At 61.7% G+C, this 23195-nt stretch overlaps 1 protein-coding gene across 1 annotated transcript in view; it reads left to right on the top strand.

The window, feature by feature from the left end:
• LOC110514494 (serine hydroxymethyltransferase, cytosolic-like) overlaps positions 1-23195 on the top strand; it is a 95651-nt gene that overhangs the window by 22796 nt on the left and 49660 nt on the right. The window lies entirely within an intron of this gene.

Raw genomic sequence — 23195 nt, 5'->3', positions numbered from 1 at the left:
CATAGAGAGAGGAGCAGACTCGTATAGAGAGGAGCCGGGGCATGGAGAGAGGAGCCTGGGCATAGAGAGCGGGGCATAGAGAGAGGAGCATAGAGAGAGGAGCATAGATAGAGGAGCCGGGGCATAGAGAGAGGAGCATAGAGAGAGGAGCAGACTCGTATAGAGAGGAGCCGGGGCATGGAGAGAGGAGCCTGGGCATAGAGAGCGGGGCATAGAGAGAGGAGCATAGAGAGAGGAGCATAGATAGAGGAGCCGGGGCATAGAGCGAGGAGCCGGGGCATAGAGAGAGGAGCATAGAGAGAGGAGCATAGAGAGAGGAGCATAGAGAGAGGAGCATAGAGAGAGGAGCAGACTCGTATAGAGAGGAGCCGGGGCATAGAGAGAGGAGCCGGGGCACAGAGAGAGGAGCACAGAGAGAGGAGCAGACTTATAGAGAGAGGAGCCGGAGCATAGAGAGAGGAGCCGGGGCATAGAGAGAGGAGCCGACTCATAGAGAGAGAAGCCGACTTATAGAGAGAGGAGCCGGAGCATAGAGAGAGGAGCCGGGGCATAGAGAGAGGAGCATAGAGAGAGGAGCCGGGCTATAGAGGGAGGAGCCGGGGCATAGAGAGAGGAGCATAGAGAGAGGAGCCGGGCTATAGAGGGAGGAGCCGGGCTATAGAGGGAGGAGCCGGGCTATAGAGGGAGGAGCCGGGCTATAGAGGGAGGAGCCGGGCTATAGAGGAAGGAGCCGGGCTATAGAGGGAGGAGCCGGGCTATAGAGAGAGGTGCAGTTGCATAGAGAGAGAAGCCGGAGCATAGAGAGAGGAGCCGGAGCATAGAGAGAGGAGCCGGAGCTTAGAGAGAGGAGCATGGAGAGAGGAGCCGGGGATTAGAGAGAGGAGCAGACTCATAGAGAGAGTAGACGGGGCACAGAGAGAGGAGCAGACTCATAGAGAGAGGAGCCGGGGCATAGAGAGAGGAGCCTAGAGAGAGGAGCCAGGGCATAGGGAGAGGAGCCGGGGCATAGGGAGAGGAGCCGGGGCATAGGGAGAGGAGCCGGGGCATATAGAGAGGAGCATAGAGAGAGGAGCCAGGGCATAGAGAGAGGAGCCAGGGCATAGAGAGAGGAGCCAGGGCATATAGAGAGGAGCCAGAGCATATAGAGAGGAGCCTGGGCATAGAGAGAGGGGCATAGAGAGAGGAGCCGGGCTATAGAGAGAGGGGCCGGGCTATAGAGAGAGGAGAGGGGAGCCGGGCTATAGAGAGGGGAGCCGGAGCATGGAGAGAGGAGCATGGAGAGAGGAGCCGGGGCATAGAGAGAGGAGCATGGAGAGAGGAGCCGGGGCATAGAGCGAGGAGCATAGAGAGAGGAGCAGACTCGTATAGAGAGAGGAGCCGAGAGGAGCCGGGGCACAGAGAGAGGAGCCGGGGCACAGTGAGAGGAGCCGGGGCACAGAGAGAGGAGCATAGAGGGAGGAGCCGGGCTATAGAGGGAGGAGCCGGGCTATAGAGAGAGGAGCCGGGTTATAGAGAGAGGAGCCGGGGCACAGAGAGAGGAGCCGGGGCACAGAGAGAGGAGCATAGAGGGAGGAGCCGGGCTATAGAGGGAGGAGCCGGGCTATAGAGAGAGGAGCCGGGTTATAGAGAGAGGAGCCGGGGCACAGAGAGAGGAGCCGGGGCATAGAGAGAGGAGCCGGGGCATAGAGAGAGGAGCCGGGGCATAGAGAGAGGGGCCGGGGCATAGAGAGAGGGGCCGGGGCATAGAGAGAGTAGCCGGGGCATAGAGAGAGTAGCCGGAGCATAGAGAGAGGAGCCGGGGCATAAAGAGAGGAGCCGGAGCAGAGAGAGAGTAGCCGGGGCATCGAGCGAGGAGCATAGAGAGAGGAGCCGGGGCATAGAGCGAGGAGCATAGAGACAGGAGCAGACTCGTATAGAGAGGAGCCGGGGCATAGAGAGAGGAGCCGGGGCACAGAGAGATGAGCCGGGGCACAGAGAGAGGAGCCGGGGCACAGTGAGAGGAGCCGGGGCACAGAGAGAGGAGCCGGGGCACAGAGAGAGGAGCATAGAGGGAGGAGCCGGGCTATAGAGGGAGGAGCCGGGCTATAGAGGGAGGAGCCGGGCTATAGAGAGAGGAGCCGGGGCACAGAGAGAGGAGCCGGGGCACAGAGAGAGGAGCCGGGGCACAGAGAGAGGAGCCGGGGCACAGAGAGAGGAGCCGGGGCACAGAGAGAGGAGCCGGGGCACAGAGAGAGGAGCCGGGGCACAGAGAGAGGAGCCGGAGCACAGAGAGAGTAGCCGGGGCATAGAGCGAGGAGCATAGAGAGAGGAGCATAGAGAGAGGAGCCGTGGCACAGAGAGAGGAACCGGGGCATAGAGAGAGGAGCCGGGACATAGAGAGAGGAGCTGGGGCATAGAGAGAGGAGCATAGAGGGAGGAGCCGGGCTATAGAGGGAGGAGCCGGGCTATAGAGGGAGGAGCCGGGCTATAGAGGGAGGAGCCGGGCTATAGAGAGAGGAGCCGGAGCATAGAGAGAGGAGCCGGAGCATAGAGAGAGGAGCCGGAGCATAGAGAGAGGAGCCGGAGCATAGAGAGAGGAGCCGGAGCATAGAGAGAGGAGCCGGGGCACAGAGAGTGGAGCCGGGGCACAGAGAGTGGAGCCAGAGCATAGAGAGAGGAGCATGGTGAGAGGAGCCGGGGCATAGAGAGAGGAGCATAGAGAGAGGAGCCGGAGCATAGAGAGAGAAGCCGACTTATAGAGAGAGGAGCCGGAGCATAGAGAGAGGAGCCGGGGCATAGAGAGAGGAGCATAGAGAGAGGAGCCGGGCTATAGAGGGAGGAGCCGGGGCATAGAGAGAGGAGCATAGAGGGAGGAGCCGGGCTATAGAGGGAGGAGCCGGGCTATAGAGGGAGGAGCCGGGCTATAGAGGGAGGAGCCGGGCTATAGAGGGAGGAGCCGGGCTATAGAGAGAGGTGCAGTTGCATAGAGAGAGAAGCCGGAGCATAGAGAGAGGAGCCGGAGCATAGAGAGAGGAGCCGGAGCTTAGAGAGAGGAGCCGGGGCACAGAGAGAGGAGCATAGAGAGAGGAGTATAGAGAGAGGAGCCGGGGCATAGAGAGAGGAGCATAGAGAGAGGAGCATAGAGAGAGGAGCCGGGGCATAGAGAGAGGAGCCGGGGCATAGAGAGAGGAGCCGGGCTATAGAGAGAGGAGCCGGGCTATAGAGAGAGGAGCCGGGGCACAGAGAGAGGAGCCGGGGCACAGAGAGAGGAGCATAGAGAGAGGAGCAGACTCGTATAGAGAGGAGCCGGGGCATAGAGAGAGGAGCCGGGGCATAGAGAGAGGAGCATAGAGAGAGGAGCATGGAGAGAGGAGCCGGGGCATAGAGAGAGGAGCCGGGGCATAGAGAGAGGAGCCGGGGCATAGAGAGAGGAGCATAGAGAGAGGAGCCGGGGCATAGAGAGAGGAGCATAGAGAGAGGAGCCGGGGCATAGAGAGAGGAGCCGGGCTATAGAGAGAGGAGCCGGGCTATAGAGAGAGGAGCCGGGGCATAGAGCGAGGAGCATAGAGAGAGGAGCAGACTCGTATAGAGAGGAGCCGGGGCATGGAGAGAGGAGCCTGGGCATAGAGAGCGGGGCATAGAGAGAGGAGCATAGAGAGAGGAGCATAGATAGAGGAGCCGGGGCATAGAGAGAGGAGCATAGAGAGAGGAGCAGACTCGTATAGAGAGGAGCCGGGGCATGGAGAGAGGAGCCTGGGCATAGAGAGCGGGGCATAGAGAGAGGAGCATAGAGAGAGGAGCATAGATAGAGGAGCCGGGGCATAGAGCGAGGAGCCGCGGCATAGAGAGAGGAGCATAGAGAGAGGAGCATAGAGAGAGGAGCATAGAGAGAGGAGCATAGAGAGAGGAGCAGACTCGTATAGAGAGGAGCCGGGGCATAGAGAGAGGAGCCGGGGCACAGAGAGAGGAGCACAGAGAGAGGAGCAGACTTATAGAGAGAGGAGCCGGAGCATAGAGAGAGGAGCCGGGGCATAGAGAGAGGAGCCGACTCATAGAGAGAGAAGCCGACTTATAGAGAGAGGAGCCGGAGCATAGAGAGAGGAGCCGGGGCATAGAGAGAGGAGCATAGAGAGAGGAGCCGGGCTATAGAGGGAGGAGCCGGGGCATAGAGAGAGGAGCATAGAGAGAGGAGCCGGGCTATAGAGGGAGGAGCCGGGCTATAGAGGGAGGAGCCGGGCTATAGAGGGAGGAGCCGGGCTATAGAGGGAGGAGCCGGGCTATAGAGGGAGGAGCCGGGCTATAGAGGGAGGAGCCGGGCTATAGAGAGAGGAGCCGGAGCATAGAGAGAGGAGCCGGAGCATAGAGAGAGGAGCCGGAGCTTAGAGAGAGGAGCATGGAGAGAGGAGCCGGGGATTAGAGAGAGGAGCAGACTCATAGAGAGAGTAGACGGGGCACAGAGAGAGGAGCAGACTCATAGAGAGAGGAGCCGGGGCATAGAGAGAGGAGCCTAGAGAGAGGAGCCAGGGCATAGGGAGAGGAGCCGGGGCATAGGGAGAGGAGCCGGGGCATAGGGAGAGGAGCCGGGGCATATAGAGAGGAGCATAGAGAGAGGAGCCAGGGCATAGAGAGAGGAGCCAGGGCATAGAGAGAGGAGCCAGGGCATATAGAGAGGAGCCAGAGCATATAGAGAGGAGCCTGGGCATAGAGAGAGGGGCATAGAGAGAGGAGCCGGGCTATAGAGAGAGGGGCCGGGCTATAGAGAGAGGAGAGGGGAGCCGGGCTATAGAGAGGGGAGCCGGAGCATGGAGAGAGGAGCATGGAGAGAGGAGCCGGGGCATAGAGAGAGGAGCATGGAGAGAGGAGCCGGGGCATAGAGCGAGGAGCATAGAGAGAGGAGCAGACTCGTATAGAGAGGAGCCGGGGCATAGAGAGAGGAGCCGGGGCACAGAGAGAGGAGCCGGGGCACAGAGAGAGGAGCCGGGGCACAGTGAGAGGAGCCGGGGCACAGAGAGAGGAGCATAGAGGGAGGAGCCGGGCTATAGAGGGAGGAGCCGGGCTATAGAGAGAGGAGCCGGGTTATAGAGAGAGGAGCCGGGGCACAGAGAGAGGAGCCGGGGCACAGAGAGAGGAGCATAGAGGGAGGAGCCGGGCTATAGAGGGAGGAGCCGGGCTATAGAGAGAGGAGCCGGGTTATAGAGAGAGGAGCCGGGGCACAGAGAGAGGAGCCGGGGCATAGAGAGAGGAGCCGGGGCATAGAGAGAGGAGCCGGGGCATAGAGAGAGGGGCCGGGGCATAGAGAGAGGGGCCGGGGCATAGAGAGAGTAGCCGGGGCATAGAGAGAGTAGCCGGAGCATAGAGAGAGGAGCCGGGGCATAGAGAGAGGAGCCGGAGCAGAGAGAGAGTAGCCGGGGCATCGAGCGAGGAGCATAGAGAGAGGAGCCGGGGCATAGAGCGAGGAGCATAGAGACAGGAGCAGACTCGTATAGAGAGGAGCCGGGGCATAGAGAGAGGAGCCGGGGCACAGAGAGATGAGCCGGGGCACAGAGAGAGGAGCCGGGGCACAGTGAGAGGAGCCGGGGCACAGAGAGAGGAGCATAGAGGGAGGAGCCGGGCTATAGAGGGAGGAGCCGGGCTATAGAGGGAGGAGCCGGGCTATAGAGAGAGGAGCCGGGGCACAGAGAGAGGAGCCGGGGCACAGAGAGAGGAGCCGGGGCACAGAGAGAGGAGCCGGGGCACAGAGAGAGGAGCCGGGGCAAAGAGAGAGGAGCCGGGGCACAGAGAGAGGAGCCGGAGCACAGAGAGAGTAGCCGGGGCATAGAGCGAGGAGCATAGAGAGAGGAGCATAGAGAGAGGAGCCGTGGCACAGAGAGAGGAACCGGGGCATAGAGAGAGGAGCCGGGGCATAGAGAGAGGAGCTGGGGCATAGAGAGAGGAGCATAGAGGGAGGAGCCGGGCTATAGAGGGAGGAGCCGGGCTATAGAGGGAGGAGCCGGGCTATAGAGGGAGGAGCCGGGCTATAGAGAGAGGAGCCGGAGCATAGAGAGAGGAGCCGGAGCATAGAGAGAGGAGCCGGAGCATAGAGAGAGGAGCCGGAGCATAGAGAGAGGAGCCGGAGCATAGAGAGAGGAGCCGGGGCACAGAGAGTGGAGCCGGGGCACAGAGAGTGGAGCCAGAGCATAGAGAGAGGAGCATGGTGAGAGGAGCCGGGGCATAGAGAGAGGAGCATAGAGAGAGGAGCCGGAGCATAGAGAGAGAAGCCGACTTATAGAGAGAGGAGCCGGAGCATAGAGAGAGGAGCCGGGGCATAGAGAGAGGAGCATAGAGAGAGGAGCCGGGCTATAGAGGGAGGAGCCGGGGCATAGAGAGAGGAGCATAGAGGGAGGAGCCGGGCTATAGAGGGAGGAGCCGGGCTATAGAGGGAGGAGCCGGGCTATAGAGGGAGGAGCCGGGCTATAGAGGGAGGAGCCGGGCTATAGAGAGAGGTGCAGTTGCATAGAGAGAGAAGCCGGAGCATAGAGAGAGGAGCCGGAGCATAGAGAGAGGAGCCGGAGCTTAGAGAGAGGAGCATGGAGAGAGGAGCCGGGGATTAGAGAGAGGAGCAGACTCATAGAGAGAGTAGACGGGGCACAGAGAGAGGAGCTGGGGCATAGAGGGAGGAGCCGCGGTTGAGAGAGGAGCCGGGGCATGGAGAGAGGAGCAGACTCATAGAGAGAGGAGCCGGGGCATAGAGAGAGGAGCCTAGAGAGAGGAGCCAGGGCATAGGGAGAGGAGCCGGGGCATAGGGAGAGGAGCCGGGGCATAGGGAGAGGAGCCGGGGCATATAGAGAGGAGCATAGAGAGAGGAGCCAGGGCATAGAGAGAGGAGCCAGGGCATAGAGAGAGGAGCCAGGGCATATAGAGAGGAGCCAGAGCATATAGAGAGGAGCCTGGGCATAGAGAGAGGGGCATAGAGAGAGGAGCCGGGCTATAGAGAGAGGGGCCGGGCTATAGAGAGAGGAGAGGGGAGCCGGGCTATAGAGAGGGGAGCCGGAGCATGGAGAGAGGAGCATGGAGAGAGGAGCCGGGGCATAGAGAGAGGAGCATGGAGAGAGGAGCCGGGGCATAGAGCGAGGAGCATGGAGAGAGGAGCCGGGGCATAGAGCGAGGAGCCGGGGCATAGAGCGAGGAGCTGGGGCACAGAGAGAGTAGCCGGGGCATAGAGAGAGGAGCCGGGGCATAGAGAGAGGGGCCGGGGCATAGAGAGAGTAGCCGGGGCATAGAGAGAGTAGCCGGGGCATAGAGAGAGGAGCCGGGGCATAGAGAGAGGAGCCGGGTTATAGAGAGAGGAGCCGGGGCATAGAGAGAGGAGCCGGGGCATAGAGAGAGTAGCCGGGGCACAGAGAGAGGAGCCGGGGCATAGAGAGAGGAGCCGGAGCAGAGAGAGAGTAGCCGGGGCATCGAGCGAGGAGCATAGAGAGAGGAGCATAGAGAGAGGAGCCGGGGCATAGAGCGAGGAGCATAGAGAGAGGAGCAGACTCGTATAGAGAGGAGCCGGGGCATAGAGAGAGGAGCCGGGGCACAGAGAGAGGAGCCAGGGCACAGAGAGAGGAGCCGGGGCACAGAGAGAGGAGCCGGGGCACAGAGAGAGGAGCCGGAGCACAGAGAGAGTAGCCGCGGCATAGAGCGAGGAGCATAGAGAGAGGAGCATAGAGAGAGGAGCCGTGGCACAGAGAGAGGAACCGGGGCATAGAGAGAGGAGCCGGGACATAGAGAGAGGAGCTGGGGCATAGAGAGAGGAGCATAGAGGGAGGAGCCGGGCTATAGAGGGAGGAGCCGGGCTATAGAGGGAGGAGCCGGGCTATAGAGGGAGGAGCCGGGCTATAGAGGGAGGAGCCGGGCTATAGAGAGAGGAGCCGGGCTATAGAGAGAGGAAACGGAGCATAGAGAGAGGAGCCGGAGCATAGAGAGAGGAGCCGGAGCATAGAGAGAGGAGCCGGAGCATAGAGAGAGGAGCCGGGGCACAGAGAGAGGAGCCGGGGCACAGAGAGTGGAGCCGGGGCACAGAGAGTGGAGCCAGAGCATAGAGAGAGGAGCATAGAGAGAGGAGCCTGGGCATAGAGAGAGGAGCCTGGGCATAGAGAGAGGAGCCTGGGCATAGAGAGAGAAGCATAGAGAGAGGAGCCGGGGCATAGAGAGAGGAGCCGGGGCATAGAGAGAGGAGCCGGGGCATAGAGAGAGGAGCATAGAGAGAGGAGCCGGAGCATAGAGAGAGGAGCCGACTCATAGAGAGAGAAGCCGACTTATAGAGAGAGGAGCGGGAGCATAGAGAGAGGAGCCGGGGCATAGAGAGAGGCGCATAGAGAGAGGAGCCGGGCTATAGAGGGAGGAGCCGGGACATAGAGAGAGGAGCATAGAGAGAGGAGCCGGGCTATAGAGGGAGGAGCCGGGCTATAGAGGGAGGAGCCGGGCTATAGAGGGAGGAGCCGGGCTATAGAGGGAGGAGCCGGGCTATAGAGGGAGGAGCCGGGCTATAGAGGGAGGAGCCGTTGCATAGAGCGAGGAGCCGGAGCATAGAGAGAGGAGCCTGGGCATAGAGAGAGGAACCTGGGCATAGAGAGAGAAGCATAGAGAGAGGAGCCGGGGCATAGAGAGAGGAGCCGGGGCATAGAGAGAGGAGCCGGGGCATAGAGAGAGGAGCCGGGGCATAGAGAGAGGAGCATAGAGAGAGGAGCCGGAGCATAGAGAGAGGAGCCGACTCATAGAGAGAGAAGCCGACTTATAGAGAGAGGAGCCGGAGCATAGAGAGAGGAGCCGGGGCATAGAGAGAGGAGCATAGAGAGAGGAGCCGGGCTATAGAGGGAGGAGCCGGGGCATAGAGAGAGGAGCATAGAGGGAGGAGCCGGGCTATAGAGGGAGGAGCCGGGCTATAGAGGGAGGAGCCGGGCTATAGAGGGAGGAGCCGGGCTATAGAGGGAGGAGCCGTTGCATAGAGCGAGGAGCCGGAGCATAGAGAGAGGAGCCGGAGCATAGAGAGAGGAGCCTGAGCATAGAGAGAGGAGCATGGAGAGAGGAGCCGGGGAAAAGAGAGAGGAGCAGACTCATAGAGAGAGGAGCCGGGGCATAGAGAGAGGAGCCGCGGTTGAGAGAGGAGCCGGGGCATAGAGAGAGGAGCAGACTCATAGAGAGAGGAGCCTGGGCATAGAGAGAGGAGCCGGGGCATAGAGGGAGGAGCCGCGGTTGAGAGAGGAGCCGGGGCATAGAGAGAGGAGCAGACTCATAGAGAGAGGAGCCGGGGCATAGAGAGAGGAGCCTAGAGAGAGGAACCGGGGCATAGAGAGAGGAGCCGGGGCATAGAGAGAGGAGCTGGGGCATAGAGAGAGGAGCATAGAGGGAGGAGCCGGGCTATAGAGGGAGGAGCCGGGCTATAGAGGGAGGAGCCGGGCTATAGAGAGAGGAGCCGGGCTATAGAGAGAGGAGCCGGAGCATAGAGAGAGGAGCCGGAGCATAGAGAGAGGAGCCGGAGCATAGAGAGAGGAGCCGGAGCATAGAGAGAGGAGCCGGGGCACAGAGAGTGGAGCCGGGGCACAGAGAGTGGAGCCAGAGCATAGAGAGAGGAGCATAGAGAGAGGAGCCTGGGCATAGAGAGAGGAGCCTGGGCATAGAGAGAGGAGCCTGGGCATAGAGAGAGAAGCATAGAGAGAGGAGCCGGGGCATAGAGAGAGGAGCCGGGGCATAGAGAGAGGAGCCGGGGCATAGAGAGAGGAGCATAGAGAGAGGAGCCGACTCATAGAGAGAGAAGCCGACTTATAGAGAGAGGAGCGGGAGCATAGAGAGAGGAGCCGGGGCATAGAGAGAGGCGCATAGAGAGAGGAGCCGGGCTATAGAGGGAGGAGCCGGGACATAGAGAGAGGAGCATAGAGAGAGGAGCCGGGCTATAGAGGGAGGAGCCGGGCTATAGAGGGAGGAGCCGGGCTATAGAGGGAGGAGCCGGGCTATAGAGGGAGGAGCCGGGCTATAGAGGGAGGAGCCGGGCTATAGAGGGAGGAGCCGGGCTATAGAGGGAGGAGCCGGGCTATAGAGGGAGGAGCCGGGCTATAGAGGGAGGAGCCTGGGCATAGAGAGAGGAGCCTGGGCATAGAGAGAGGAGCCTGGGCATAGAGAGAGAAGCATAGAGAGAGGAGCCGGGGCATAGAGAGAGGAGCCGGGGCATAGAGAGAGGAGCCGGGGCATAGAGAGAGGAGCCGGGGCATAGAGAGAGGAGCATAGAGAGAGGAGCCGGAGCATAGAGAGAGGAGCCGACTCATAGAGAGAGAAGCCGACTTATAGAGAGAGGAGCCGGAGCATAGAGAGAGGAGCCGGGGCATAGAGAGAGGAGCATAGAGAGAGGAGCCGGGCTATAGAGGGAGGAGCCGGGGCATAGAGAGAGGAGCATAGAGGGAGGAGCCGGGCTATAGAGGGAGGAGCCGGGCTATAGAGGGAGGAGCCGGGCTATAGAGGGAGGAGCCGGGCTATAGAGGGAGGAGCCGTTGCATAGAGCGAGGAGCCGGAGCATAGAGAGAGGAGCCGGAGCATAGAGAGAGGAGCCTGAGCATAGAGAGAGGAGCATGGAGAGAGGAGCCGGGGAAAAGAGAGAGGAGCAGACTCATAGAGAGAGGAGCCGGGGCATAGAGAGAGGAGCCGCGGTTGAGAGAGGAGCCGGGGCATAGAGAGAGGAGCAGACTCATAGAGAGAGGAGCCTGGGCATAGAGAGAGGAGCCGGGGCATAGAGGGAGGAGCCGCGGTTGAGAGAGGAGCCGGGGCATAGAGAGAGGAGCCTAGAGAGAGGAGCCAGGGCATAGGGAGAGGAGCCGGGGCATAGGGAGAGGAGCCGGGGCATAGGGAGAGGAGCCGGGGCATAGGGAGAGGAGCCGGGGCATAGGGAGAGGAGCCGGGGCATATAGAGAGGAGCATAGAGAGAGGAGCCAGGGCATAGCGAGAGGAGCCAGGGCATAGAGAGAGGAGCCAGGGCATATAGAGAGGAGCCAGAGCATATAGAGAGGAGCCTGGGCATAGAGAGAGGAGCCTGGGCATAGAGAGAGGAGCCTGGGCATAGAGAGAGGAGCCTGGGCATAGAGAGAGGAGGATAGAGAGAGGAGCCGGGGCATAGAGAGAGGCGCCTGGGCGTATAGAGGAGCCTGGGCATAGAGAGAGGGGCATAGAGAGAGGAGCCGGGCTATAGAGAGAGGGGCCGGGCTATAGAGAGAGGAGAGGGGGGCCGGGCTATAGAGAGGGGAGCCGGAGCATGGAGAGAGGAGCATGGAGAGAGGAGCCGGGTTATAGAGAGAGGAGCCGGGTTATAGAGGAGCCGGGGCACAGAGAGAGGAGCCGGGGCACAGAGAGAGGAGCCGGGGCACAGATAGAGGAGCCGGGGCACAGATAGAGGAGCCGGGCCACAGAGAGAGGAGCCGGGGCACAGAGAGAGGAGCCGGAGCACAGAGAGAGTAGCCGGGGCATAGAGCGAGGAGCATAGAGAGAGGAGCATAGAGAGATGAGCCGGGGCACAGAGAGAGGAACCGGGGCATAGAGAGAGGAGCCGGGGCATAGAGAGAGGAGCTGGGGCATAGAGAGAGGAGCATAGAGGGAGGAGCCGGGCTATAGAGGGAGGAGCCGGGCTATAGAGGGAGGAGCCGGGCTATAGAGAGAGGAGCCGGAGCATAGAGAGAGGAGTCGGAGCATAGAGAGAGGAGCCGGAGCATAGAGAGAGGAGCCGGAGCACAGAGAGAGGAGCCGGGGCACAGAGAGAGGAGCCGGGGCACAGAGAGTGGAGCCAGAGCATAGAGAGAGGAGCATGGTGAGAGGAGCCGGGGCATAGAGAGAGGAGCCGGGGCATAGAGAGAGGAGCCTGGGCATAGAGAGAGGAGCCTGGGCATAGAGAGAGGAGCCTGGGCGTAGAGAGAGGAGCCTGGGCGTAGAGAGAGGAGCCGGGGCATAGAGAGAGAAGCATAGAGAGAGGAGCCGGGGCATAGAGAGAGGAGCCTGGGCGTATAGAGGAGCCTGGGCATAGAGAGAGGGGCATAGAGAGGGGAGCCGGGCTATAGAGAGGGGAGCCGGGCTATAGAGAGGGGAGCCGGGCTATAGAGAGGGGAGCCGGGCTATAGAGAGGGGAGCCGTGTTATAGAGAGAGGAGCCGGGGCACAGAGAGAGGAGCCGGGGCACAGAGAGAGGAGCCGGGGCACAGAGAGAGGAGCATAGAGGGAGGAGCCGGGCTATAGAGGGAGGAGCCGGGCGATAGAGAGAGGGGCCAGGCTATAGAGAGAGGAGCCAGGTTATAGAGAGAGGAGCCGGGTTATAGAGAGACGAGCCGGGGCACAGAGAGAGGAGCCGGGGCACAGATAGAGGAGCCGGGGCACAGAGAGAGGAGCCGGGGCACAGAGAGAGGAGCCGGGGCACAGAGAGAGGAGCCGGGGCACAGAGAGAGGAGCCGGAGCACAGAGAGAGTAGCCGGGGCATAGAGCGAGGAGCATAGAGAGAGGAGCATAGAGAGATGAGCCGGGGCACAGAGAGAGGCACCGGGGCATAGAGAGAGGAGCCGGGGCATAGAGAGAGGAGCATAGAGGGAGGAGCCGGGCTATAGAGGGAGGAGCCGGGCTATAGAGGGAGGAGCCGGGCTATAGAGGGAGGAGCCGGGCTATAGAGAGAGGAGCCGGAGCATAGAGAGAGGAGCCGGAGCATAGAGAGAGGAGCCGGAGCATAGAGAGAGGAGCCGGGGCACAGAGAGAGGAGCCGGGGCACAGAGAGAGGAGCCGGGGCACAGAGAGAGGAGCCGGGGCACAGAGAGAGGAGCCGGGGCACAGAGAGAGGAGCCGGGGCACAGAGAGTGGAGCCGGGGCACAGAGAGTGGAGCCAGAGCATAGAGAGAGGAGCATGGTGAGAGGAGCCGGGGCATAGAGAGAGGAGCCTGGGCATAGAGAGAGGAGCCTGGGCATAGAGAGAGGAGCCTGGGCATAGAGAGAGGAGCCTCGGCGTAGAGAGAGGAGCCGGGGCATAGAGAGAGAAGCATAGAGAGAGGAGCCGGGGCATAGAGAGAGGAGCCTGGGCGTATAGAGGAGCCTGGGCATAGAGAGAGGGGCATAGAGAGGGGAGCCGGGCTATAGAGAGGGGAGCCGGGCTATAGAGAGGGGAGCCGGGCTATAGAGAGGGGAGCCGGAGCATGGAGAGAGGAGCATGGAGAGAGGAGCCGGGGCATAGAGAGAGGAGCATGGAGAAAGGAGCCGGGGCATAGAGCGAGGAGCTGGGGCACAGAGAGAGTAGCCGGAGCATAGAAAGAGGAGCATAGAGAGAGGAGCCGGGGCATAGAGAGAGGAGCCGGGGCACAGAGAGAGGAGCCGGGGCACAGAGAGAGGAGCCGGGGCACAGAGAGAGGAGCCGGGGCACAGAGAGAGGAGCCGGGGCATAGAGAGAGGAGCCGGGGCATAGAGAGAGGAGCCGGGGCATAGAGAGAGGAGCCGGAGCATAGAGAGAGGAGCATAGAGAGAGGAGCCGGAGCATAGAGAGAGGAGCATAGAGAGAGGAGCCGGAGCATAGAGAGAGGAGCATAGAGAGAGGAGCCGGGGCATAGAGAGAGGAGCATAGAGAGAGAAGCCGGGGCATAGAGAGAGGAGCATAGAGAGAGGAGCCAGGGCATAGAGAGAGGAGCCGGGCTATAGAGAGAGGAGCCCTGCTATAGAGAGAGGAGCCGGGGCATAGAGCGAGGAGCATAGAGAGAGTAGCCGGAGCATAGAGAGAGGAGCATAGAGAGAGGAGCAGACTCGTATAGAGAGGAGCCGGGGCATGGAGAGAGGAGCCTGGGCATAGAGAAAGGAGCATAGAGAGAGGAGCGGGGCATAGAGAGAGGAGCATAGAGAGAGGAGCATAGATAGAGGAGCCGGGGCATAGAGCGAGGAGCCGGGGCATAGAGAGAGGAGCATAGAGAGAGGAGCATAGAGAGAGGAGCATAGAGAGAGGAGCCGGGGCATTGAGCGAGGAGCATAGAGAGAGTATCCGGAGCAAAGAGAGAGGAGCATAGAGAGAGGAGCAGACTCGTATAGAGAGGAGCCGGGGCATAGAGAGAGGAGCCGGGGCACAGAGAGAGGAGCATAGAGAGAGGAGCCGGAGCATAGAGAGAGGAGCCGACTCATAGAGAGAGAAGCCGACTTATAGAGAGAGGAGCCGGAGCATAGAGAGAGGAGCCGGGGCATAGAGAGAGGAGCCGGAGCATAGAGAGAGGAGCCGACTCATAGAGAGAGAAGCCGACTTATAGAGAGAGGAGCCGGAGCATAGAGAGAGGAGCCGGGGCATAGAGAGAGGAGCATAGAGAGAGGAGCCGGGCTATAGAGGGAGGAGCCGGGGCATAGAGAGAGGAGCATAGAGGGAGGAGCCGGGCTATAGAGGGAGGAGCCGGGCTATAGAGGGAGGAGCCGGGCTATAGAGGGAGGAGCCGGGCTATAGAGGGAGGAGCCGGGCTATAGAGGGAGGAGCCGGGCTATAGAGAGAGGTGCAGTTGCATAGAGAGAGAAGCCGGAGCATAGAGAGAGGAGCCGGAGCATAGAGAGAGGAGCCGGAGCTTAGAGAGAGGAGCATGGAGAGAGGAGCCGGGGATTAGAGAGAGGAGCAGACTCATAGAGAGAGTAGACGGGGCACAGAGAGAGGAGCCGGGGCATAGAGGGAGGAGCCGCGGTTGAGAGAGGAGCCGGGGCATGGAGAGAGGAGCAGACTCATAGAGAGAGGAGCCGGGGCATAGAGAGAGGAGCCTAGAGAGAGGAGCCGGGGCATAGGGAGAGGAGCCGGGGCATAGGGAGAGGAGCCGGGGCATAGGGAGAGGAGCCGGGGCATAGAGAGAGGAGCATAGAGAGAGGAGCCAGGGCATAGAGAGAGGAGCCAGGGCATAGAGAGAGGAGCCAGGGCATATAGAGAGGAGCCAGAGCATATAGAGAGGAGCCTGGGCATAGAGAGAGGGGCATAGAGAGAGGAGCCGGGCTATAGAGAGAGGGGCCGGGCTATAGAGAGAGGAGAGGGGAGCCGGGCTATAGAGAGGGGAGCCGGAGCATGGAGAGAGGAGCATGGAGAGAGGAGCCGGGGCATAGAGAGAGGAGCATGGAGAGAGGAGCCGGGGCACAGATAGAGGAGCCGGGGCACAGAGAGAGGAGCCGGGGCACAGAGAGAGGAGCCGGAGCACAGAGAGAGTAGCCGGGGCATAGAGCGAGGAGCATAGAGAGAGGAGCATAGAGAGATGAGCCGGGGCACAGAGAGAGGAACCGGGGCATAGAGAGAGGAGCCGGGGCATAGAGAGAGGAGCTGGGGCATAGAGAGAGGAGCATAGAGGGAGGAGCCGGGCTATAGAGGGAGGAGCCGGGCTATAGAGGGAGGAGCCGGGCTATAGAGGGAGGAGCCGGAGCATAGAGAGAGGAGCCGGAGCATAGAGAGAGGAGCCGGAGCACAGAGAGAGGAGCCGGGGCACAGAGAGAGGAGCCGGGGCACAGAGAGTGGAGCCAGAGCATAGAGAGAGGAGCATGGTGAGAGGAGCCGGGGCATAGAGAGAGGAGCCTGGGCATAGAGAGAGGAGCCTGGGCATAGAGAGAGGAGCCTGGGCATAGAGAGAGGAGCCTGGGCGTAGAGAGAGGAGCCTGGGCGTAGAGAGAGGAGCCGGGGCATAGAGAGAGAAGCATAGAGAGAGGAGCCGGGGCATAGAGAGAGGAGCCTGGGCGTATAGAGGAGCCTGGGCGTATAGAGGAGCCTGGGCATAGAGAGAGGGGCATAGAGAGAGGAGCCGGGCTATAGAGAGGGGAGCCGGGCTATAGAGAGGGGAGCCGGGCTATAGAGAGGGGAGCCGGGCTATAGAGAGGGGAGCCAGGTTATAGAGAGAGGAGCCGTGTTATAGAGAGAGGAGCCGGGGCATAGAGAGAGGAGCCGGGGCACAGAGAGAGGAGCATAGAGGGAGGAGCCTGGGCGTAGAGAGAGGAGCCTGGGCGTAGAGAGAGGAGCCGGGGCATAGAGAGAGAAGCATAGAGAGAGGAGCCGGGGCATAGAGAGAGGAGCCTGGGCGTATAGAGGAGCCTGGGCATAGAGAGAGGGGCATAGAGAGAGGAGCCGGGCTATAGAGAGGGGAGCCGGGCTATAGAGAGGGGAGCCGGGCTATAGAGAGGGGAGCCGGGCTATAGAGAGGGGAGCCAGGTTATAGAGAGAGGAGCCGTGTTATAGAGAGAGGAGCCGGGGCACAGAGAGAGGAGCCGGGGCACAGAGAGAGGAGCCGGGGCACAGAGAGAGGAGCATAGAGGGAGGAGCCGGGCTATAGAGGGAGGAGCCGGGCTATAGAGAAAGGAGCCAGGCTATAGAGAGAGGAGCCGGGTTATAGAGAGAGGAGCCGGGTTATAGAGAGACGAGCCGGGGCACAGAGAGAGGAGCCGGGGCACAGAGAGAGGAGCCGGGGCACAGAGAGAGGAGCCGGGGCACAGATAGAGGAGCCGGGGCATAGAGCGAGGAGCATAGAGAGAGGAGCATAGAGAGATGAGCCGGGGCACAGAGAGAGGAACCGGGGCATAGAGAGAGGAGCCGGGGCATAGAGAGAGGAGCATAGAGGGAGGAGCCGGGCTATCGAGGGAGGAGCCGGGCTATAGAGGGAGGAGCCGGGGCATAGAGAGAGGAGTTTGAGCATAGAGAGAGGAGCCGGAGCATAGAGAGATGAGCCGGGGCACAGAGAGAGGAACCGGGGCATAGCGAGAGGAGCCGGGGCATAGAGAGAGGAGCTGGGGCATAGAGAGAGGAGCATAGAGGGAGGAGCCGGGCTATAGAGGGAGGAGCCGGGCTATAGAGGGAGGAGCCGGGCTATAGAGGGAGGAGCCGGGCTATAGAGGGAGGAGCCGGAGCATAGAGAGAGGAGTCGGAGCATAGAGAGAGGAGCCGGAGCACAGAGAGAGGAGCCGGGGCACAGAGAGAGGAGCCGGGGCACAGAGAGTGGAGCCAGAGCATAGAGAGAAGAGCATGGTGAGAGGAGCCGGGGCATAGAGAGAGGAGCCTGGGCATAGAGAGAGGAGCCTGGGCATAGAGAGAGGAGCCTGGGCATAGAGAGAGGAGCCTGGGCGTAGAGAGAGGAGCCTGGGCGTAGAGAGAGGAGCCGGGGCATAGAGAGAGAAGCATAGAGAGAGGAGCCGGGGCATAGAGAGAGGAGCCTGGGCGTATAGAGGAGCCTGGGCATAGAGAGAGGGGCATAGAGAGAGGAGCCGGGCTATAGAGAGGGGAGCCGGGCTATAGAGAGGGGAGCCGGGCTATAGAGAGGGGAGCCGGGCTATAGAGAGGGGAGCCAGGTTATAGAGAGAGGAGCCGTGTTATAGAGAGAGGAGCCGGGGCACAGAGAGAGGAGCCGGGGCACAGAGAGAGGAGCCGGGGCACAGAGAGAGGAGCATAGAGGGAGGAGCCTGGGCGTAGAGAGAGGAGCCTGGGCGTAGAGAGAGGAGCCGGGGCATAGAGAGAGAAGCATAGAGAGAGGAGCCGGGGCATAGAGAGAGGAGCCTGGGCGTATAGAGGAGCCTGGGCATAGAGAGAGGGGCATAGAGAGAGGAGCCGGGCTATAGAGAGGGGAGCCGGGCTATAGAGAGGGGAGCCGGGCTATAGAGAGGGGAGCCGGGCTATAGAGAGGGGAGCCGGGCTATAGAGAGGGGAGCCAGGTTATAGAGAGAGGAGCCGTGTTATAGAGAGAGGAGCCGGGGCACAGAGAGAGGAGCCGGGGCACAGAGAGAGGAGCCGGGGCACAGAGAGAGGAGCATAGAGGGAGGAGCCGGGCTATAGAGGGAGGAGCCGGGCTATAGAGAGAGGAGCCAGGCTATAGAGAGAGGAGCCGGGTTATAGAGAGAGGAGCCGGGTTATAGAGAGACGAGCCGGGGCACAGAGAGAGGAGCCGGGGCACAGAGAGAGGAGCCGGGGCACAGATAGAGGAGCCGGAGCACAGAGAGAGTAGCCGGGGCATAGAGCGAGGAGCATAGAGAGAGGAGCATAGAGAGATGAGCCGGGGCACAGAGAGAGGAACCGGGGCATAGAGAGAGGAGCCGGGGCATAGAGAGAGGAGCATAGAGGGAGGAGCCGGGCTATAGAGGGAGGAGCCGGGCTATAGAGGGAGGAGCCGGGGCATAGAGAGAGGAGTTTGAGCATAGAGAGAGGAGCCGGAGCATAGAGAGAGGAGCTGGAGCATAGAGAGAGGAGCCGGAGCACAGAGAGAGGAGCCGGAGCACAGAGAGAGGAGCCGGGGCACAGAGAGAGGAGCCGGGGCACAGAGAGAGGAGCCGGGGCACAGAGAGAGGAGCCGGGGCACAGAGAGAGGAGCCGGGGCACAGAGAGAGGAGCCGGGGCACAGAGAGAGGAGCCGGGGCACAGAGAGTGGAGCCGGGGCACAGAGAGTGGAGCCAGAGCATAGAGAGAGGAGCATGGTGAGAGGAGCCAGGGCATAGAGAGAGGAGCCTGGGCATAGAGAGAGGAGCCTGGGCATAGAGAGAGGAGCCTGGGCATAGAGAGAGGAGCCTGGGCATAGAGAGAGGAGCCTGGGCGTAGAGAGAGGAGCCGGGGCATAGAGAGAGAAGCATAGAGAGAGGAGCCGGGGCATAGAGAGAGGAGCCTGGGCGTATAGAGGAGCCTGGGCATAGAGAGAGGGGCATAGAGAGGGGAGCCGGGCTATAGAGAGGGGAGCCGGGCTATAGAGAGGGGAGCCGGGCTATAGAGAGAGGAGCCGGGGCACAGAGAGAGGAGCATAGAGGGAGGAGCCGGGCTATAGAGGGAGGAGCCGGGCTATAGAGAGAGGAGCCAGGCTATAGAGAGAGGAGCCGGGTTATAGAGAGAGGAGCCGGGTTATAGAGAGACGAGCCGGGGCACAGAGAGAGGAGCCGGGGCACAGAGAGAGGAGCCGGGGCACAGATAGAGGAGCCGGAGCACAGAGAGAGTAGCCGGGGCATAGAGCGAGGAGCATAGAGAGAGGAGCATAGAGAGATGAGCCGGGGCACAGAGAGAGGAACCGGGGCATAGAGAGAGGAGCCGGGGCATAGAGAGAGGAGCATAGAGGGAGGAGCCGGGCTATAGAGGGAGGAGCCGGGCTATAGAGGGAGGAGCCGGGCTATAGAGAGAGGAGCCGGAGCATAGAGAGAGGAGCCGGGGCATAGAGAGAGGAGCCGGGGCACAGAGAGAGGAGCCGGGGCACAGAGAGAGGAGCCGGGGCACAGAGAGAGGAGCCGGGGCTCAGAGAGAGGAGCCGGGGCACAGAGAGAGGAGCCGGGGCACAGACAGAGGAGCATAGAGGGAGGAGCCGGGCTATAGAGGGAGGAGCCGGGCTATAGAGAGAGGAGCCAGGCTATAGAGAGAGGAGCCGGGTTATAGAGAGAGGAGCCGGGTTATAGAGAGAGGAGCCGGGGCACAGAGAGAGGAGCCGGGGCACAGAGAGAGGAGCCGGGGCAAAGATAGAGGAGCCGGGGCACAGAGAGAGGAGCCGGGGCACAGAGAGAGGAGCCGGAGCACAGAGAGAGTAGCCGGGGCATAGAGCGAGGAGCATAGAGAGAGGAGCATAGAGAGATGAGCCGGGGCACAGAGAGAGGAACCGGGGCATAGAGAGAGGAGCCGGGGCATAGAGAGAGGAGCTGGGGCATAGAGAGAGGAGCATAGAGGGAGGAGCCGGGCTATAGAGGGAGGAGCCGGGCTATAGAGGGAGGAGCCGGGCTATAGAGGGAGGAGCCGGGCTATAGAGGGAGGAGCCGGAGCATAGAGAGAGGAGTCGGAGCATAGAGAGAGGAGCCGGGGCACAGAGAGAGGAGCCGGGGCACAGAGAGAGGAGCCGGGGCACAGAGAGAGGAGCCGGGGCACAGAGAGAGGAGCCGGGGCATAGAGAGAGGAGCATGGTGAGAGGAGCCGGGGCATAGAGAGAGGAGCCTGGGCATAGAGAGAGGAGCCTGGGCATAGAGAGAGGAGCCTGGGCATAGAGAGAGGAGCCTGGGCGTAGAGAGAGGAGCCTGGGCGTAGAGAGAGGAGCCGGGGCATAGAGAGAGAAGCATAGAGAGAGGAGCCGGGGCATAGAGAGAGGAGCCTGGGCGTATAGAGGAGCCTGGGCATAGAGAGAGGGGCATAGAGAGAGGAGCCGGGCTATAGACAGGGGAGCCGGGCTATAGAGAGGGGAGCCGGGCTATAGAGAGGGGAGCCGGGCTATAGAGAGGGGAGCCAGGTTATAGAGAGAGGAGCCGTGTTATAGAGAGAGGAGCCGGGGCACAGAGAGAGGAGCCGGGGCACAGAGAGAGGAGCCGGGGCACAGAGAGAGGAGCATAGAGGGAGGAGCCGGGCTATAGAGGGAGGAGCCGGGCTATAGAGAGAGGAGCCAGGCTATAGAGAGAGGAGCCGGGTTATAGAGAGAGGAGCCGGGTTATAGAGAGACGAACCGGGGCACAGAGAGAGGAGCCGGGGCACAGATAGAGGAGCCGGGGCACAGATAGAGGAGCCGGAGCACAGAGAGAGTAGCCGGGGCATAGAGCGAGGAGCATAGAGAGAGGAGCATAGAGAGATGAGCCGGGGCACAGAGAGAGGAACCGGGGCATAGAGAGAGGAGCCGGGGCATAGAGAGAGGAGCATAGAGGGAGGAGCCGGGCTATAGAGGGAGGAGCCGGGCTATAGAGGGAGGAGCCGGGCTATAGAGGGAGGAGCCGGGCTATAGAGGGAGGAGCCGGGCTATAGAGGGAGGAGCCGGGCTATAGAGAGAGGAGCCGGAGCATAGAGAGAGGAGTTTGAGCATAGAGAGAGGAGCCGGAGCATAGAGAGAGGAGCCGGAGCATAGAGAGAGGAGCTGGAGCATAGAGAGAGGAGCCGGAGCACAGAGAGAGGAGCCGGGGCACAGAGAGAGGAGCCGGGGCACAGAGAGAGGAGCCGGGGCACAGAGAGAGGGGCCGGGGCACAGAGAGAGGAGCCGGGGCACAGAGAGTGGAGCCGGGGCACAGAGAGTGGAGCCAGGGCATAGAGAGAGGAGCCTGGGCATAGAGAGAGGAGCCTGGGCGTAGAGAGAGGAGCCGGGGCATAGAGAGAGAAGCATAGAGAGAGGAGCCGGGGCATAGAGAGAGGAGCCTGGGCGTATAGAGGAGCCTGGGCATAGAGAAAGGGGCATAGAGAGGGGAGCCGGGCTATAGAGAGGGGAGCCGGGCTATAGAGAGGGGAGCCGGGCTATAGATAGGGGAGCCGGAGCATGGAGAGAGGAGCCGGGGCATAGAGAGAGGAGCATGGAGAAAGGAGCCGGGGCATAGAGCGAGGAGCTGGGGCACAGAGAGAGTAGCCGGAGCATAGAAAGAGGACCATAGAGAGAGGAGCCGGGGCATAGAGAGAGGAGCCGGGGCACAGAGAGAGGAGCCGGGGCACAGAGAGAGGAGCCGGGGCATAGAGAGAGGAGCCGGGGCACAGAGAGAGGAGCCGGGGCACAGAGAGAGGAGCCGGGGCACAGAGAGAGGAGCCGGGGCACAGAGAGAGGAGCCGGGGCACAGAGAGAGGAGCCGGGGCATAGAGAGAGGAGCATAGAGAGAGGAGCCGGGGCACAGAGAGTGGAGCCAGAGTATAGAGAGAGGAGCATGGTGAGAGGAGCCGGGGCATAGAGAGAGGAGCCTGGGCATAGAGAGAGGAGCCTGGGCATAGAGAGAGGAGCCAGGGCATAGAGAGAGGAGCCTGGGCATAGAGAGAGGAGCCTGGGCGTAGAGAGAGGAGCCGGGGCATAGAGAGAGAAGCATAGAGAGAGGAGCCGGGGCATAGAGAGAGGAGCCTGGGCGTATAGAGGAGCCTGGGCATAGAGAGAGGGGCATAGAGAGGGGAGCCGGGCTATAGAGAGGGGAGCCGGGCTATAGAGAGGGGAGCTGGGCTATAGAGAGGGGAGCCGGGCTATAGATAGGGGAGCCGGAGCATGGAGAGAGGAGCATGGAGAGAGGAGCCGGGGCATAGAGAGAGGAGCATGGAGAAAGGAGCCGGGGCATAGAGCGAGGAGCTGGGGCACAGAGAGAGTAGCCGGAGCATAGAAAGAGGAGCATAGAGAGAGGAGCCGGGGCATAGAGAGAGGAGCCGGGGCACAGAGAGAGGAGCCGGGGCACAGAGAGAGGAGCCGGGGCACAGAGAGAGGAGCCGGGGCATAGAGAGAGGAGCCGGGGCATAGAGAGAGGAGCCGGGGCACAGAGAGAGGAGCATAGAGGGAGGAGCCGGGCTATAGAGGGAGGAGCCGGGCTATAGAGAGAGGAGCCAGGCTATAGAGAGAGGAGCCGGGTTATAGAGAGAGGAGCCGGGTTATAGAGAGACGAGCCGGGGCACAGAGAGAGGAGCCGGGGCACAGAGAGAGGAGCCGGGGCACAGATAGAGGAGCCGGAGCACAGAGAGAGTAGCCGGGGCATAGAGCGAGGAGCATAGAGAGAGGAGCATAGAGAGATGAGCCGGGGCACAGAGAGAGGAACCGGGGCATAGAGAGAGGAGCCGGGGCATAGAGAGAGGAGCATAGAGGGAGGAGCCGGGCTATAGAGGGAGGAGCCGGGCTATAGAGGGAGGAGCCGGGCTATAGAGAGAGGAGCCGGAGCATAGAGAGAGGAGCCGGGGCATAGAGAGAGGAGCCGGGGCACAGAGAGAGGAGCCGGGGCACAGAGAGAGGAGCCGGGGCACAGAGAGAGGAGCCGGGGCTCAGAGAGAGGAGCCGGGGCACAGAGAGAGGAGCCGGGGCACAGACAGAGGAGCATAGAGGGAGGAGCCGGGCTATAGAGGGAGGAGCCGGGCTATAGACAGAGGAGCCAGGCTATAGAGAGAGGAGCCGGGTTATAGAGAGAGGAGCCGGGTTATAGAGAGAGGAGCCGGGGCACAGAGAGAGGAGCCGGGGCACAGAGAGAGGAGCCGGGGCAAAGATAGAGGAGCCGGGGCACAGAGAGAGGAGCCGGGGCACAGAGAGAGGAGCCGGAGCACAGAGAGAGTAGCCGGGGCATAGAGCGAGGAGCATAGAGAGAGGAGCATAGAGAGATGAGCCGGGGCACAGAGAGAGGAACCGGGGCATAGAGAGAGGAGCCGGGGCATAGAGAGAGGAGCTGGGGCATAGAGAGAGGAGCATAGAGGGAGGAGCCGGGCTATAGAGGGAGGAGCCGGGCTATAGAGGGAGAAGCCGGGCTATAGAGGGAGGAGCCGGGCTATAGAGGGAGGAGCCGGAGCATAGAGAGAGGAGTCGGAGCATAGAGAGAGGAGCCGGGGCACAGAGAGAG

The sequence above is a fragment of the Oncorhynchus mykiss genome, unplaced genomic scaffold, assembly GCF_013265735.2.
Source record: "Oncorhynchus mykiss isolate Arlee unplaced genomic scaffold, USDA_OmykA_1.1 un_scaffold_130, whole genome shotgun sequence".
NCBI classification, from domain to species: Eukaryota; Metazoa; Chordata; class Actinopteri; order Salmoniformes; family Salmonidae; genus Oncorhynchus; species Oncorhynchus mykiss.
This window is presented reverse-complemented; position numbering and strand designations above follow the sequence as displayed.